Raw genomic sequence first — 17,176 nt, forward strand, 5'->3', positions numbered from 1 at the left:
TCAGATTTATCTATGCATTGCAGTCTTATGTTTTAACCACAGAATGCAAGAGTGAGACTACATATCCTTAGTGCACTTTCAAGACCGAGGATGAGGATCTGTCCCAAAACCCACATGTTTTCAGTCTTGTAGACTGAAGAGTGTGTGCGTGCAGCAGGAAATACTGTAAGACTTCTACAGTGTAAGAGTGTATAGGCTACTATCTCTACTGCTTATGAGCAGTATTTGAGGCTAAGTGTACCCCATCATTAACCATGTTAAGAAAGTCATGTGTTCCATAAGCAACTGCTTGTGCAGATGTATTTAAAACCGCTGAAATACAGGAAATACATTCTGGGCAACTTCGTTCCGGGAGGGTATCTCTTAAAACAATGCTAGATACCAGGCTAAAAATGTTAAACTATTTTGAAGTTAGGCGTTCTAGCATCATTTGTTTGTGCTTTTTAATACATTGTAATCTAATCCAATGTAATCCATGCAGTAAGTGTGACTTCAGTATTCACAAAAACTTTTTGGAGCTACTATAAGGTCATAGGATGTGGCCATTACAGAACAACATCAGGCAGTATGTTTATACGAATGATTTTATAATAAGAACAGAGTACGTTGGCTTGTTCTAGTAAAATGTACCTTTTAACTAAAGCTGCTGCTTCTGTCTGTAAGTGAACACAGAGTTCATGTGACAGTGCCTCAGTATCTCATCGCTGCTCTCGGTTCAGACCTGCACAGCGGAGGCAGTGATTATGGCTCTCTGCGGTAATGACTCTTATCACAGACTCCATGTGTGAGCATGGAAATCAGGCCCAACTTGAAGAGCTCACCCCACTTCCTGCTCTTCACCACAAAACAAGACCTTAAATTGCTTTGCCACTATATACGGCTGCAAAGACTCTCCAGATTGAAATATTCAGTATCAGTGACAGTGAGTGCGTCAGTGTGTCAGCAGAAAAGATTCAAATGTGGGAATGAAAGCTTGTGGCATGTGGCAGACTGTTGTGTTGAACGTGTGATTTGTTAAGCTGGCTGTAAGCAGCGCAGGCTTAGCTTCACATTGATCGAGGAATGGATCTCAGGTTAATCTTGCACTGTGTTCAGTGAGGCATTATTTTTTGTGAAGGCTTTATTCTTTTTCCTTGAACACTGAGAGATGTCCTGTTTAGTCTGCAAGTAAAATTATATTTTGTGAGAAATGCAAAACCTTGCAGCATACAGTATGCAGAGGTGGTGAAATGGCTGAGAAATGATCTTTAAGAATGGCTATAAATAAAACGCATTGCTTTTTTGTGTTGACTGATGAGACGTCTCTTCAAAAGAACAAATGACCATTGTGTCCAAATGCAGTTTACTCTGGAAATAGATGATATTGATTATAAAAGTCCAGCTTGGAGGCTATTTTGATTGATTAGTACAATAAAGAAAGATTTGTCATGATGATTTGCGAAAATGCTTTGTACATGAAATTAAAAGAAACATCTGCTTTGAGTAAAAGTATTAATTTCTGCTGGATATCATGAATTTCAAATTACCAATTTGAAAGAATTTTTAAACTGCTGTAAGAATAGATGCCAGTACATTTTTACAATATTAAAACACTGGAAATTATTTTTGGTGAATTCACATGTTACAGGTGACTTCACATTAGCTTACAAAATAAATTAAACATAATTGTAAATATTTAACACATGTACAGATTATGATTTTATTTAGCTTTTAAGAAAAATTTAAAATGAATGATAAAATGTAAAAAAAAAAAAAAAGAAATCTTAAATTAGTCAAATTTATTTAAATTCATAAAAAAATGTGTTGTTGTTGTTTTGCAATATTGCAGTGTTTATTATACATTTGTCCAAAGACATCATTATAGTACAAATGTTGATAACTTTTAGATATTTTAATAATTTTCCAAATATTATAATAATTGAATATTTAAATAATGGGTTGGCTTTAGTAAAGTATAAACAAATCTAAAAGTAAATTTCTTACCATGTCTCTCACACAGTACAAATGGACCTTTAATCCATGAAAATAGAAATCTTCCTATATGTTACAGTATCCCTTGTAAAGATAACATCATATCTGAGTATCTTTTGAATCAAAAAGTTCAAAAACGCACCTTCACACCCCTAAGCGTATGTTCTGTTACATGACTCTGTTTATCGACACAGAATCAGACATTAACTGATGGAAACTGCAGTGAGCACTTCGAACCGGATAAGAATTTCATGAGCGTTGTAACTCTGAGGTTGCTCCTACATCAATGTCTCAGCAAGTCTTGTCAATCAAGCTCCACACTCAGTCCTATATGTACCAGATTGCCCAATAGCTAAATATAACATTAATTCCCACTCAGCTTCATCACCTAGTCTGCAGTTAAACACCGTCTAATTACCATCTTAATTACACAAGTAATTAGAGGATCCAGAACAACTTGTTATATCATTTGTCACCTTGTCTCTTAATGTGATGTAGAACAACAAATTAATTAGATCTGCCTGAAAGTGTGTTTTAGCATCGCTCTTATATATGTCACAGTGGCACTTTGTCAGGATAAATGAATATCAGACTGAAGCATTCTAATTACGCAAACAGGGTTGAAAGGTCTCTCGGTGACCCTGAAATTACATTTAAATGGTGCAGATAAAGAAAAGCACTCCAGTAGCGATAGCATGTTCCACAATCTCTAAAATCTCTTAATTCACTAAGTCCTATTGAAATCCAGGAGCATTATTCATTACATAAAGGTGTTATGCTGGTAGCATTATTCGGAGGTGTAGTGGACTTTACAGACTGAATGTAATGAGCAGTAAAAACCCATCAGGCTCTGGCTGATGTCTCCTGAGCACCTGCGGCAGCTGCATCTACCTGGTGACACTCTGACACCTTCATAACATCCCCAAAACAGCCCACTTTAGTCCCATCTGCTCCACTGATAACCGCTCCCCCACCCTCCATATTACCAGATGCTACTCAATATGAGAGAAATTTATGGAAAGAATTCAAATACTGTAGATGTGCAAAAAATGGGCTTAAAAGAAACAAATTCACCTAAGAATGAAACGTCTGTCATCATTTATTTATTTCAGTATGATGAAAGATAAAACAGCAGAATCATACAGCAACACCATTATTATCCCTCATGGCATCATTAATAGACAAAGTAAAAATCTAGAAAATAATGTAATTCTAGTTTGAAATGGTTAAACTGGTTTTGCATTATGATCTGGCATTAATATTTTTTTATAATGGATGTAATTAATCACTATTGCATGGATCTACTGCAATAAAGTAGAACTGACCTATCTATCTATATATCTATATATCTATCTATCTGTCTATCCATCCATCATCTATTGTTGAGTATAGACTTGAATAAAGGCATTTATCCATCCATCCATCTGTTCACCCATCTATCAATCACTGAGTATACTTGAAAATCTATCCATCCATGATCTGTTGCTGAGTATATACTTTATAATATCATTGTATGCATGGTGGTAAAGTTGATTGTTTATGTGATTAAAGATGAAAATAATTGCACACTGTATGCAATGATATAATGTTCTTTTTATCAATAGTATATGGCAAGATAGTTTGAATACACAGTAAAAAAAAAAAAAAAAAATTAAAAAAGGGACAATTCCATGAACAGCTCTAGCCAGGGACAGACCACTGAAGATGGGGACCATCTCTGGAAAACAGGAACAACTGGTCACCCTATTAAATAGTCATTAGCATTAGCATGGCTCACCGTTCACATTAAATCAAGACAAAGTCATTTCTTGCTTGCACATTCCAGCTTCACCGCAGTGAATGTAAAAATTGGACTACCTTATTTAATACAGGTGCCGGATGGCCTATTTTTTCAATTCATACATTATTGATCACACTTCTTCACCATATATTAATGCTATATTTTTCAATCGGCCTGCACAAGCAAATGCATCATACTTGGAGGTGAGCAGGAGCAGCGGAGGAGTACCACCTGTCTTTTAGAAATAGCACACTGGGCCAGAGGCATGGCATCCAGCCAACTGACTGATGAAGCAGCGCTCTAAGTCCTGCCCAATGAGGATCTAACAGGCAGTAGATCATTACTTTCCAGGCCTCAATCGAGATTAATCTCACAAGGAGCCATCAATCACACTGCCGTCCATGTATCCCCGAGCCTCTGGGCTTTATGGTAGCATCTGAAAGAGAGTGATGGCCCAGCGTTTCTGCAAGATCTCAGCACACCTCTGGAGGTACAGTAACTCTGACAGGCACAAGGGACTGGTCACCGGCTCAAGTGTGTGGTCATAGATCTCCAGCTGATTGATGCTGGAATTGGATTACTGTTGATATCAGCTAAGGGTGAGTGATTGCTTTCTCTGGTCCTCTCTCTGTGTGAGACCCTAGGTGACCATTCGGTTTAGGCATCCTCCACTGTACTAGTATGTGACTTTTTCCTCTGCGAAATGTTCTGTTTATATCAATCAGTTAGATCCAGCTAAGAAGAAACGTTGCTTCCTGTGTTGTTATTCAGACCCAAGACATCGACTTTCACTCAAAACAAAAAACTGATTGTTACAGTCGTGTTCTAAATTCTATTCCTGTGGGGATTCTGTGCATTCTGTTATTTTGTGATCTGTGTGAAGTAATTCTGAGGTCTTGTCTTCTAACTGCAGGATGTCCATCACAAGAAGGTGTAGCGACAGAGCCTATAGTATAGTCCACCCAAAAATCGAAATAATGACATCAAATTTACATGACATTCTTTTTTCTTGTGGAATATAATATAATGGAATATAATTTGTTGTTTAGACAAAAATACATTGGAAGTCAGGGAAAACAAAACAGTTTTATTGCAACATACTTCAAAAATACCTCCATTTAAGAAGAAAGCAGGTCATACAAATTTGAAATGACATGAGGGAAGGGGCGGATCTAGAAAAATATTGATGGGGTGGCGAGTAGGGGGCAGGAATTTTTGAGGGGTGGCAACATATGGCAGAAGTATATGTATTGAATTTAGTCACAGTTATCACAGATTGATTGATGATAAATATATGTACACACTACAAAAGGACACAGGCTATCATTTACAAACTTAATCTCATGCAATCAATGTCTTGCGTTTGAAACAGTTATAACAAACATTAACATATAAGGAATAAGTGACCATACCCCATAAGCACCACCACACTCACTAATGCATACAGTATGCATCGACGTAATTAAGAGCATTATAAAAGGTTTAGTGTTATCAATATGTCAATTTATTATAAGAAACACAAGATTTTAACAGCCAATGACATTTCCAGCTGGGGAGACTCAACTGATTTTTTACTGTCTAGTGTTTATCACCATCTAACTCAACCAGTTAAGAGCTACATTTAGCCTTAGATGTTTTATGAATGTGGTCTCTGAAGCATATGTTTTATTAGCTGACAATAATAATAAATAAATAAACATTATAGGCACAAATACAAATGTACTTTTAGAAATTGTTTCTGAAAAATATGGTGTTATTGTTTTGGCAAGTTTAAATTAAAACTTCTATGAAACCTTGTGTGATATTCCTTTAAAATAATGTTTTAGTATATCTTTTTTAATTATATTTTAATAAGCAATTTCTTACATAATTTCTTTGAGTTAGACCAAACTTTTATTTTGGTGGGTTGTAACCAGAGTTTCTGTGTTTTTTAATTAACTATTATTATTAGCTAATAGGAAGTATAGCATATCAAGTATGCTAATACTTGAAGTATAGCATACTCTACTGTGCAATAGTACTATATTTCAGTTTGAATTTCTTCAAGTTATACCAAAATTTAATTTTGACAGGTTGTCGTAAAGACATTGCTGTTTCTGTCAGTCTGTGTATACGATACGAATGAATGACGATAGTTTTATCAAATGAAATGGTGAAATCCTCTCATAGCGTGCTGACGTGCACATGTGTAGCATACATCATGCATCAATATAGTAAAGAGCTGAAAACACCACGCGTGCTTCAGTGTGTGTGTGTGAGTGTGTGTGTGTGTGTGTGTGTAGTAGAGCACACATTCCAACACCTTAAGGGTTCCCATAAGCAGGATTTATTGTTGTGCCCCCCTTCCTCAAATATGATGATGAAAAAAACACCTACTATAGGGGTGAAAAAATTACTTTAATCAAAAAAAAAAACTAAATGAATAAATTGTATTATTTACAAATCACAATTGTAGCTCTCGACATTTACCCGTGGCTATAACTTTATTATGACTCTAATTTATTTTATAGTCTCAAGCATTCAGAAATCATGCAAAATGAAACTAAGCAGTTTTACAATGATAAAACCATGGTTTATTTTTGTAAGGGTTGTGATATGCACGTTTTTTGTTGAAGAAATTATAAAGCCTGTGTCCTCTATAGCACATAGGTGTATAGGTGTAAGATTTAGTGAATATTTGAATTAAGTTTTTGGTTAGTAGCCTAAACAAGGATTTGATTGTCCTGTAAGTGTATCAGCAGCAATCACATGGCATTTGTAAAAACATGTACATAAATAGTTTATTTTGTATTTGCCTACATTATGTATTTTAACAGTGATATTATTAACCAATCATTATTGCCTCACTATTTTTTTATACAATGCATTTTAAGCCATTTTAAAGGCTATTGATGGCTTAGGTCTGTTTTTATAGCAACAACAACACCAACAACAGTTCGGCAGTTCAAAGCGGATTCGCGAATCATTTGAGTCAGTTTGGGGATTGCGAATCATTTGAATCAGTTCGGAGTTCGTAGCGGGATCGCGAATCATTTGAGTCAGTTATGGGGATTGCGAATCATTTGAGTCAGTTTGGGAGTTCGGAGCGGGATCGCGAATCATTTGAGTCAGTTCGGGAGTTCAAAGCGGGTTCGCGAATCATTTGAGCCAGTTTGGGGATCGCAAACCATTTGAATCAGTTCGGGAGTTCCGAGCGGATTCGCGAATCATTTGAGTCAGTTTGGGGATCGCGAATCATTTGAATCAGTTCGGGAGTTCGTAGCGGGATCGCGAATCATTTGAGTCAGTTATGGGGATCGCGAATCATTTGAGTCATTTCGGGAGTTTGGAGCGGGATCGCGAATCATTTGAATCAGTTTGGGAGTTCGTAGCGGGTTCGCGAATCATTTGAGTCAGTTTGGGGATGCAAATCATTTGAATCAGTTCGGTAGTTTGGAGCGGGATCACGAATCATGATCGCGCTCGTAAATTTTCAAATTGGCCATAACCTTTAATTCGTTGGCCAGTTGGCAGCAGTGATGGCAAGGCTTTCTTTTAGGGTGGCATTTGCCATCCTATGCCACCCTGGTCCGCCCCTGCATGAGGGTGAGTCAATCTTGAGCCAGTTTTCAAATTGCTCATATATTCAGTGTTATTGCTAACTAAAACATTTTCAGTCCATTAAATAAAAGTAAAATAAAACATATAAACTTAAAAAAGTAATACTATTAAAAGAAATACTAACTAAAAATACTAAAACAACTATCTGAAAATAAGTTAAAGCGAAGAACTAAAATTACTTAAAATAAAAATTAAAGCTAAATGGAAATATTTTTAAAACACTAGAAAAATTAACAAAACGGTAATATAAAATATTTAAACTAATTTAAAATAGTAATAAATAATATAATAGTATATAAAAAAATAGGTTGAAATGAGTAGATTTAAAAATGTGATTGAATAAAGTATATTACAATTTCTGTAATTTCTTTAAACAATATTTCTCTAACCTAACCAAAACAAGGTAAGATATTACTGAAGCTTTAACCATCTGTCATATCATAAACTAAGTATTCACTTTTTGGAAATGTTATTAATACAGTATTGCTTGGAGTATATTTTTTGACCCCAGCTAAAACATATTGTAGTAAAAAAACCCCGCAAAACAATATATATATATATATATATATATATATATATATATATATATATATATATATAAATAATACAAATATGTTTGTAACATAATGTAACATTTTGCACTGAGAACATTTGAAACATGATATTAAGTTAAAATTTATAGATTAATTTCTCATAAGACAAAGAAAAGTCTTTGAGTATTAACTGGATTTTTCAACGTTATGTAGTTTTTATTTTTATTTTTTTGTTATGGAAATGGCCTTGAGGATTCTTAGACACTGAACAAAACTTGAGGATTAAGGAAAAAAGAAAAAATGAAAAGTATATTAAGGCATGCAGTAAAATTTCACATATATCGATTGTGACGTTTCCAGTTTTGTCTTGTGTCTTGGACTTTTATGTTGTAATTCTTGTCTTTGATTTTACTGTTTCCTGTGCCAGTGTGTAATCCTTGTTTTTGTTGATTAAACTGCTGCATTTAGATCCTGTTTCCTCTTGATTCCCTGGATATCGTTGTTAAAAAGGTATTGTCAGTTGATTTGGCTGTTTCACAGTTCTTCAGCTTAGACATTAAAATGATGAGACTGTATAGGCACCAGATTTTAAAACAGAATTACTGACAATCAAGATTTGTTGCACAGCGGTGCATAAATAAAATCACCCTTGGGGGAAAGCAGTATGGCAGAAGTAAGTTACAGTATTCGACTTTTTTAGACTGGAAAATAGTGCAAGTCTTAAGTTTCAAACTGTATTTCTTTTTTTTTCTATCTAGCTATCTAGTTATACCAGAACCAGACATAACAATAATTGTAAATGAAAGAAAGCCGAAAGCAGACTGCTATATCCTTCTGTGATAATATCAGTTGTCGTGATTATAATGTTAATGCAGACATCACTATTTAACTGAATTATCCAAAAAACTATTCTTGAAAGCAGCGGGAGGAAGTACATGCAGATAGCATTAGCCTTTGAGACGAGATCTCTTGGGAAAGAGCGATGGTAATTTGAATGTCAGTCGATTAATGAATGAAATCGAGCACCTGAGCTCTTTGATCTCGTAGCACATGTTCTGCGTAAACACCTCTCCAAAAATACCTCTTCGTCCATCTGGGAATGATTTTCCTGTGTCCTCTCTAGTTTTGTCTAACCCTTTGATATTTAATCGAATCAGTCTTTCATGTGGATAAAGAAAGATTAACTACAGATTTATTCAGGGCACAGTGTTTACCTAATTAGTTCAGGCGCTCATAATAAACGTGATGAACAACCTTGACTCGTATGCTTCTAGACTTCCGCTTTGAAAGCTGTCACAGGTTTCTGGAGAAAGCAGCTTGAAAGGCTTGAAGCTTATTACTATGCCCCATTTTCCAGGCCATTTAGACATGAGTGTTTACAGTTGTTCTCTGATGATTAGTGCCTGTTTCATTTGAGTAAGAGCTTTGGTTGAGTAAGACCATCCTGAATGTGCCCAAGCTTCTGACAGAAAAAAAAAATCTAATTAAATTTGCATTAAACTAGTTTAGTGTGTGTGTGTGTGTGTGTTGTTGGCCATGCAGGTGTCTTTGCTATGCAGTTGCAAAGGTGTTCTGAACATTGTTTTAATAAAAAAAAATTGCAGCATTGCTTGAAAACTGCATATTTGAAGATTTTTCAGTTTAGTTTTTTTATACTTTTGCCTGTGTTAATTCCAACAGCATAATCTTTGTCACGAGTGTGAATTTTTATCCGAATTTTAATATTTCTCTCTCATTTCCTTTAATAAATCTATTTTACACTAAGTACACAAAATAATTACACTCAGAACCTCAGGATCCAAAAATTTTTTTACGGTCGCTGTGATTTTACCAAATCACACGTGTTAACATGTTTTGCTGATACTGGAACAGCAATACTGTCTAAAAACATAGACCTAACCTTACCCCTAAACTGACCCTACCCATATTTTATTTAAAAAATCAGATGGAATTGAATATCAACACTTTGTTGTAAGCCTAAAACCAACATTTCCTGTAAATGTATCCCTCAGTCCTCATTGGATGATTGGGATGTTGATCCAGGAACATGTAGGCTACTTGGGGAAATCACATTCACCATTTGTTCCATTCACCTGTAATGTTTGAGAGAGACCAGCAATATATATACCAGCAATGTATATGTTCCTGTAGCTCAATTGGTAGAGCACTGCACTATGAAGTGCAAGGTTGGGGGTTCAATTCCCTAGGAACACATGATATGTAAATTCAAAAATTTAATCTAATGGGAAATGTTCGGAACTGTGCCCAAACTAAATCTTACTAAAAAGCTAATTTTTAAGTTATCAACCTCAAACTTGTTTTTTCCCTGAGATTAACTTTGTAGTCAAGTAGTCAACATTTGAAGTGGATCAAAAAAGTTAACCAATGAAAACACATTTTGTTTTAGGTTTTAGGACAACGTTGATGAAAGGTTTTGATCCACTTCAAATATTGACAGTTCTTGTCCCTACATAAAATTTAATAATTCTGAAACAACTTTCTTTTCAGCTGATATCATAAAGCTTCCTCCATCCACCTGGCACCATTCTCACATGTAACGCCCACATCTCCTAATTCAATCTATTCCCAAGGCAATTAGCAGTGCTTGCTAATTAAGAGCACAAAATATTGATTGTGTGCTCCAAAAGTAAACAGCCTTCTTCTAAATGTGTAAATGCGTTCCTGTTGAGTGCTCTGTAAACACAATTTACTACGGCAGCAATCAGCTTTGAATTCTGGCAGGTGTGTTTGTCCTCTGTGTCAACCCCTTGTGCTTGTCTAGCCACATTATCCCTGAGTACTATAGAAGAGTTGTGTAACATTGAGTCATTGATCAAGCCTAGGTACATGTGAGTGTGCTAATGCCTGCACGCAGCTGGAGGCTGCTGTTGTCCCTCCTGCGAGACTCCAGTGCACGTGTCCTCTCCTCAAAGGACACAGATGAGCAGGATGTTGTTGTCTTCCTCAGGCTTCAGTGGCTCTGCACCAGTCTGTTGTGTCGATGGGCTGCGCCATCGCTCTCTCTGGAGTCAACCGTGACCATTGTCTCAGAGGAGCTTTACATCGTTCTGGGTAAGAGTTTACAAAAGACTCAAGAGGGGGAACTTATGTGGTATTTTGATGCCCTGCAGTGAGCTTGCCATTTCTTCTCAAATACTGCACATGACATGCCACACCTCAGTGGGATTCATCTAGAAACTTAACCCTTTCATGAGAAGATCATGTAAAATTTTGACCAAAACAAGTAGTTTATATAGTTGTATAAATGCATTCACCCAAATACTGAGGTGTAATCATATTTGTAATCATTAAGCATTCGAAACCGTGGCTTTTTAAAAGCATATATATCTTACACTTGAAGTCTTTTTTTGTTGAAGGCATGGTTCAAAATCTGCTGTTTTGCAATATAGTTGAGTTTGTTTCTTCATCAGAACAGATTTGGAGAAATGTGGCATTACATCAGTTGCTCACCAATTGATCCTCTGCAGTGAATGGGTGCTGTCAGAGAGCGTCCAATACATCAGTTAACATTTTGTGAAGCGAAAAGCTGTGTGTTTGTAAGAAACAAATCCAGAATTCAAATATTTTTAATTTCCATTTATCGCTTCATCTAAAATACAAGTCGTCTATCCATAATACTGCATTCTCCAGTGAAAAAGTAATCTTATCAGAATCCGGAGAGAAATAAACAAAGATCAAGCTCAGTTTACAAGCAAAAACAGTTCTAAACTGGAGTGGTGTGGATTATTTGATTATTGTTTTTAGCAACTGTTTGGGCTGACGGCATCCCTTCACTGCAGAGGATCCACTGATGAGCAAGTGATGCAAGTTCTCAAAATTGGTTCCAATGAAGTAACTAACTTGGATGGCCTAAGGGTGAGTACATTTCAGCTAATTTTTATTTTGGGTGAGCCATTACTTTTAATACATGCATCAATTTACATATGCTCCAAAAGACAAGCTCCTCGAGGGCACTCCTTTTTTTTATTTTTTTTTTATGGGTGTCAAGTCTGCTTCACAATGTTTCACTACTTTGAAGTCATTGGTTAGAGGCTTAAACTTCTTTGTCTCCCTGTATATTTTACTGTCTTACTAGGCCTCATGCTCATTTGTTGCATGAGTCAAACAGCATCACACTATCCTCAGACACAGTTAGCATTATAAATGTAGTCGTGTACATGCCTCAACAGTTTGCACCTAACAGCCCTTCATAAAGCACACTTGTCCTGTGGATCAATATTACATTGCATTTATTTCTGCAGTTTTTATGACTGACAGCTCTTAGAATGGCACGTTACACTGAGTGATGGGCCATTTTTCCTGAGCCAGATGAAACACAAAAAGGTATTGACGATTATCTTTTTTGTGTGTAAGGTTTTTGCTCTCTATATAGTCATGTGTATTGTGTTATATACTCACATTGAATATCCATTCAAATAATCATTATTGATGCAGAACCTTATTCTTGTGTAATTTAAATTAATTGGGATCATCTTATCTGAGATTTAAAGTTTACTTAATATTGTATTTTTGCTTAAAACGATAAAAAAAAAATTGAGCTCAAACAATATTTACTAGGCCCCCTGCAGTACTGCTGTGGACCCCCGTTGAAGACCCCTGCTGTATTGTTACATTTTCAGTTGCATTTCAGAAAAATATTGAAAACAATGTAGGCGACCGCAGACAAAGAGAATAGTTCAGAAACAAAGATCTAAATTGGCTCAGGCGTTTGCGTGGTTCAGAACTCTCTGATGTACCGTGAGTCTGACTCAAGCTGAGCTTTCATATACTTTGGTCTGAAATGTATCAGATTTGTGTAGATACACCACTACTCATAAAGGAGATTACGACTCTGATGCTTTGAGAGAACGATACCAATTTCGAGCAACTCTTGAAACAATTTTTCTGATTTATCCTGTGATAAATGCATTTATTTTAGTTTTCATAGATGCAAGATCTTTTTTTTTTTCTTGAGGCAAATAGCTCATGAAGTTTTCCTTTGGCTCCTTTTCAAGTATTCCTGAAGAAATATGTCATGTTGAATGTGCCGTTATTTGTGTGTATACATATGAAATATAAATAAATCGAGCTGGGACTAGAAATGCCTAGTGACCTGGGAATAATCCACATATGATACATTGACTGTAACCTGTCTAAACTCATTTTATTCTTCTCAGTGCACCTTAGGTTCATGTGTAGTATGGACATCATGTTTCAAACCCATAGATGGTTATGTAGATCATACATGCTTTTATTATTTTAATTTATTGTTTTTAACATGCATTACTCTAATGTTTGGTCAGTGAGATTTATTTATTTATTTATTTATTTATTTATTATTTTTTTGGAAGAATGTACTAAAAATATCAAATCATTTTGAAGAATCCTTAATAAACTATCACAGTTTCCACAAAACTATTATCCAGCACAACCTTTTTTTAACATTGATAATAAGAAATGTGTCTTGAGCACCAAAATTCAGCTTTGCACCATAGGACTTATAAAATACATTATACGATTGTTATTTGTTATTAACATGAATGAATAAAATGCATAAATTAAAAATGATACGTACGTGTGTTTCTACAAAAACTACTCCACACCTGCTGTTTGTTTCTGGTCTCTTGCTTCTCAATCTGAATTATCTTCATTAAATTATCTGCACATAGATCTTAAATCGGCTCTAATCTCTGATTCATTGCAACTTGTTTGTATCAGTTTAATCGATTTCATATCAATTAATTCCATGATGTACATACCATATATTTCCTCTCAATATTGTGCCTCCTTTAGTAGCATGTGATTATACCAAGCCATCATCCTTCCTTAACCCCATCTGAAAAATCCTCACCCATTGTGATTCATCTCCTTCCTCTAGCAATGAAAAAATAAAAGAGCGTTTGAAGGAGAAAGAGTGGTGAAAAAGAGGTTGACCTGACCTCAAGCCCTGGAGGTGAGTTGTTCTTTCTACCAAAAGAGGGCAGCTTATTTCCCAGCCTCCTGCTGTTGGCCTCTGCTCTCCCGAAAAGGACAAGAACCCTTCACGCATTCACAATTAGCTGAAGCAAACAACTTTCTAATTGACAAGCTTCCACCATAAGGAGCAAGACATGCAGACTTATCGGTTCTGAGTAGTCAAGATATTTGACTAATTAGATCATTTGCACCACAGATCGCATCACACTATTGCAGGCTGGGTAAATCACAGACAGTCATACTGAGAGAACATCTGAAGCATCTTTTACTTCAGCTGAAATGACTTTTAAAGGAGTTTGGATTAAGGATGTTGAGATGAAAAAGTATAAAGATGCTTGCATGGGTGACAGGTTATTTGTTAAAAGTGTAAGCTTTCCCCTCGGGCATAATTATGCAAGAGAGGGCTGAAAAGGTTATGAGCATTCGCTCTCTGGCACATTGAAGATGTCTGCCATCATCACTCTCTTATTTTCGATAATGACAAATTAAAGTTGAAGTAATGAACTTTATTTGCCTTTTAGGCATTTATTTTGATTTTTACTACACTGGAATGTTATTATCGCTTATAAACCACAACTAACAGTCAAAATTCAAAGAACGGTTATCTAATCTTGGCCCAATTTTTATGAAACATTTACATGACAGCAACGTACTAAAAACAGAACAGTTTTTTTCCTTCGAGTTTTTGAATTATTTTGTGTACAGTTGACAACATTATCAGAACAATCCCCGAAAACGTACTAAAAATGACTAAATATGCTGTATCATGCATGCCAGGCCAGTAGTTGGCGATGTCACTTTGTAAAGAAACACTACATGCTGGCACTTATATGCCTGTACTAATATACTACATCTGCGCAAAACATCACTGTTTCCACAAGTCTGCATTTTCATAGTTTAAACAGAGACAATAACAGTATTTACAGCGCTTTCTTCTCAATAACATAAAGTCACTAGTGAATTTTTTGATACGATAATTATTGCAGGTTTGAGTTATATTAGGAATTAGCATTTCACTGTTTTTAATTTTGTGTAATGTTTTTATGGGATAATTTTTTTGCAAATGAGATGAGTAAATAAATGCATGTTCACATTTAGTATAGAACTACAGTAAGTGTCATATTCACACCATGCATAAAATGCCTTTGCACTTTACATTTCTCTCAACAAAGGGGCAAGAGAGCGCACAGTCAAAGTGAAAAAGTGAAAGTAAAGTGACTTACAAACAAGTATGGTGACCAATACTCGGAAACCTTGCTCTGCCTTTAACCCATCCAAAATGCACACACACAGCAGTGAACACACACAGACTGTGAACACACACCCAGAGCAGTGGGCACTGGGCAGCCATTTATGCTGTGGCACCCGGGGATCAGTTGGGGGTTGGGTGCCTTGCTCAAGGGCACCTCACTTGTGGTATTGAAGGTGGAGAGAGCACTGTACATTCACCCCCACCTACAATTCCTGCCAGCACGAGACTCAAACTCACAACCCTTAGATTCCAAGACCAACACTCTAACCGTTAGGCCACGACTTCCCCACTGTCAATAAATGTGAAACAAAGTAACTGCTCACGTTGCAGTGGTAGGTGAAAGCACAGCATATTCCTAGATAGAGATCTTGGAACAAAAACCGCAGTTGTCTATGAAAGTTCCTTCTGCAGATCTTCCATTTAGACAAGACTTATCTTCAAAATCTCTGCTGTTTCCACACGACCAGGATTCCCCCAGTGAGAAGGCTTCCAAAGCCCTTACAAATACTCTACCACCCACTGAGAAAAAAGCAGGGTTTTGTACCACTGTAAAATGAAATATGAAGTGGCCTGTGGAGCATATGCTTTAGGACAAGAGAAATAACCATTGGAAGGACAAAAACTGTCTACGGTCACTGCGGAGGTCAGATCTGCTTGTCTTTGTCCAATATTAAAATAAAAAAGCACTTCGATTTAAGCTTCCGTTGAAACAAAGCTCCTCCATTCTCCCAACTTAATCTTATTGATTTATAGAGATTGTGAGCTCTCACGGCCTTACGTATGCTGGATCTAAATCAAGTTAGGAGGAGTTTGCAAATTCAAGAGTGATGTTTGCTTTTACACAGTTCAACAAACAAGAAGTTATTGCTGAGAAATGTACATTTTAGACACAATACTGATTGACTGTGATTTTTGTGCTGCTGATAAGCATATCTTCGAGCAATACAAAATAGTGGTGTTTTTAGACAAACAAGTTCAGTTAATGACTCAATGACTCACTCACTGTATGTATGTTCTGTATGGATGTGTGTAGTATGACAAAAAAAAAAAAAACGGCATCACCTACTGGCTTTACAAAGTTTTTTTTCATCCATAATCGCATACAAATGCCATCTCAAGTAGAAAAGTGCTACCATGTTCCTCTACGGGCATAAGCTTCTAAGCTTTCAAATGTCAGAGAGCTTCACTGTGAATTACGAGTGAATCAAAAACAAACACCAAGGAGATCCTAATGTTGAAGAGACGCCTGAGGGACAACAAAACTGCTTTAGGCCTATTACTGTTCCAGTACATCAAACACTCCACTTTTGAGCGGTCCAAAATGGTCTGCACCATTTATTGTGAGCTATGGATCCAGCTCCTGTGAGATACCTTCACAGGAAGATTACAGACCGGCAACCACAAAAGCAAACTGGGACCAATACTCTTTAATATCACATTATTGTGCTGGGTGTTACTGGACCTCCAGTAAACTGGATTAAAGGATCTGAGGGGAAAAACTGATCTGACATTCCGTAATCTAACCTAGGGGGCGTTTAAAGACTTTCTCTTGTGAGATAACTGTCACTGAAGGACAAAATACTATCCTTGAGACCAGAGAACGTCTGTCCATGCATGACTTAAAATACCAAATTACAGTGATAATATCCACAGAATCTCTTCTGTGGCAAGAGTGTCACTGTAAGAGATTTGCACTCTCAAATCAATTTTATAAAGTTGGAAATTACATTCTGTGAGTTTTAGCTTGCGTCTGAAGAACGTAAAGACCCTATTCACCTCTCGTCACTGGATAATCTGCTCAGGAGCACACTACAAACTCCATAAAGTGCACTCGGTTGACACTGATCATTTACAAGGACATCTATAGTAGCTCTTATTAAACTGCCCCACCGCAGCCCTAAGACTGGGAGGAGATCGAACCGAGACTCACACCTCAAGGTCTCCTTCATGTCAGGTAATAAAGTGAAATTATGTGCCATGACACCGCTTTCTAACATGTAATTGCTTTCGACCTGGTCTCATCATTTGTGATTAAGGTGTCATGCAGGGTGAGAGGAAACGGGA

Source organism: Carassius auratus, chromosome 14 (assembly GCF_003368295.1).
Source record: "Carassius auratus strain Wakin chromosome 14, ASM336829v1, whole genome shotgun sequence".
In the NCBI taxonomy this organism is placed as follows: Eukaryota; Metazoa; Chordata; class Actinopteri; order Cypriniformes; family Cyprinidae; genus Carassius; species Carassius auratus.